At 46.1% G+C, this 2602-nt stretch overlaps 1 protein-coding gene across 6 annotated transcripts in view; it reads right to left on the reverse strand.

Moving 5' to 3' along the window:
- Nucleotides 1-2602, reverse strand: part of LOC118750057 (1-phosphatidylinositol 4,5-bisphosphate phosphodiesterase classes I and II) — a gene marked incomplete at its 5' end in the record, with an annotated part of 104066 nt that overhangs the window by 81865 nt on the left and 19599 nt on the right.

The following is a 2602-nucleotide window of genomic DNA, read 5'->3' on the forward strand; positions in this document are numbered from 1 at the left end:
TTTTTCAGTATGGAGCGATCGCTTCAGAAAAAAGGAGACTTAGCCACAATGTACAATAAATAAAGCCACAATGTACAATAAATAAAGATTTTCAGCGAATCTTATTTCGCACGTCGGCTGACTCTCCTGCCACCGATTACAATCTTAAAAACGTAACGTTCGGAGTTAATTGTGCACCATACCTCGCTATCCGTACTCTGCATCAATTAGCAGATGATACGATAGCGACATTTACCTTGGCTGCCACAATACTTAAAACCGAAACGTATGTGGATGACATCCTATCCGGAAGTCATGATATTGACAACGCCACTGAATCACTTCTTCAAGTGATCAAAGCGCTTAAGTCAGCTGGTTTCATACTCAATAAACTAACGGCCAATCATCCGGCCATTTTAGAAAAATTTCCAAAGGAGGATCTTCTCGACTCCAACTTTTTGAAATTTGAGAGCGCTTCCACAACCAAAACTCTTGGTATACAATGGAACGCACTCACAGATAAATTTCCATACACCATTCTGCCTGCATCGACATCGAATGCCGTCACAAAGCGACAAATTTTATCTTCTGTCGCAAAACTTTTTGACCCGGCAGGATGGCTGTCGCCAGTGATGATTCAAGCAAAGATTCTGCTTCAAGAACTTTGGCTGGATGGCGTTGATTGGGACGAATGTGCCAAACCTTTATCCTTAGAAAAATGGCAGCAGTTTGCAGAAAATCTGCCAGCCATTTGCCACATCGAAATCCCTCGATGGGTTAACTTCACTCCGGGGCAAGACACCCAAATCCACGGGTTTTGCGATGCCTCGGAAAAAGCATATTGCGCTGCGATTTACATCCGCGTAGATGCTAGCAACCAAAGATATTCCACTCTCTTGGTTGCAAAAAGCAAAGTCGCACCATTGAAGACGGCAAGCTTGCCACGCCTGGAGCTGTGTGGTGCAGCCTTACTCGCAAAACTGGTCGCAACTGTTCGAAAACAGCTCAAATTGGAATCGTGCAACACATTCTTATGGTCAGATTCAGAGATTGTGCTAGCTTGGCTTGAAAAACCACCATGTACATGGAAGACGTATGTATCCAATCGTACCTCCCAAATCCAGGAATATCTTCCAACCGGTACATGGCGCCATGTTGCCAGCCAAGATAATCCAGCCGACCTCGGCACCCGCGGGTGCAAACCGCAGGACTTGGCAAATTCCCCACTCTGGTGGCACGGACCAAAATGGCTCTCTTGCCACATTGATGCATGGCCAAGGTCAAAGGCATGCAGTGCATCTCCACCAGAAAAGCGCAAGGTGGAGGTATATCACGCGCTTGAAGAAGAGGTCGATTTTCTTGATCGCTTTTCTTCTTTCTCTCGAGCACTCCGCGTGACTGCGTACATATTCCGCTTCGTGAGCAATGCCCGCAACAAATCAAAGGGGTTAGCTACAATCACCTATCTGCATCTGATACATAACGAATTTCAATATGCAAAAATTCGTCTTATCAACGCAGCGCAATCACGCCATTTTCCGAGCGAAAAAAGCGCTTTACAAGATAAAAAGCCACTTAACAATAAAAGTCCTCTTCTTGTTCTCAATCCTTCGTTGGACAAAGACGGACTTCTACGGGTTAATGGCCGATTAGCACATTCCACCTTGAGCTATAATGAAAGGCACCCAATCATTCTCTTTACCGAATCGAGGTTCTGCCAGCTAATGCTCCAAATGGTAAGGCAAGAGTACTACGTACCAAAGCTAAAACCTCTCATTAAAAAATGCATCTTTCAATGCAAAGTGTGCACGCTTTACAAGCAACAAACACGCACCCGAATAATGGCCGCTGCAGTTTCTCACTCCCATTTTCCACAACGGGAGTAGATTTTGCTGGGCCATTCCAAATTAAAGCATCGGTGCTAAGATCTACAACCCTTATCAAGGGATACGTTGCAGTCTTTGTCCTTTTTTTCCACAAAGGCAGTGCACCTCGAGCTATGCTCGGATCTTACAACCGAAGCTTTTCGAGCAGCATTCGCCTGCTTCGTTGGCAGACGAGGCTTCCCCTCAAATATGATGAGCGACAATGGAAAAACGTTCATTGGCGCCCAGCGCGCAACTGAACGCGACTTCGTTAAATTTCTTAACGAGTGTTCCGCAGACATTGTCAAAAAATATGCCCCTCAAGGCATCAACTGGCAATATATACCACCCAGCGCCCCCCACATGGGCGGTTTGTGGGAATCTGCAGTGAAAAGCTTTAAAATCCATCTAAAGAAAACCGCTGCAACCCACAAGTTTACCTTTGAAGAATTCACGACGCTTCTGGTGCGAATTGAAGCAGTCCTCAACTCGAGGCCTCTGTCCGCACTTTCCCAAGACCCAACTGATATGCAGCACTTACTCCGGGTCACTTCCTTCGAGGTGCACCGCTATTGGCCATTCCCGAGCCTAATGCGGAAGACCTCTCTCTACTAAATCGGTGGGAGAAAGTCAAAGCATTTCACCACCAATTCAGTCGCCGCTGGAAAGAAGATTACCTCAAAGATCTTCAGAAGAGATACAAGTGGAAACCTCCACAACGCGATCCTCAGCCAGGCGACATCGTCGTGATCAAAGAA

This window comes from Rhagoletis pomonella, unplaced genomic scaffold, assembly GCF_013731165.1.
Source record: "Rhagoletis pomonella isolate Grant_MI unplaced genomic scaffold, Rhpom_1.0 Rhpom_scaffold_00124, whole genome shotgun sequence".
Lineage (NCBI taxonomy): Eukaryota > Metazoa > Arthropoda > Insecta > Diptera > Tephritidae > Rhagoletis > Rhagoletis pomonella.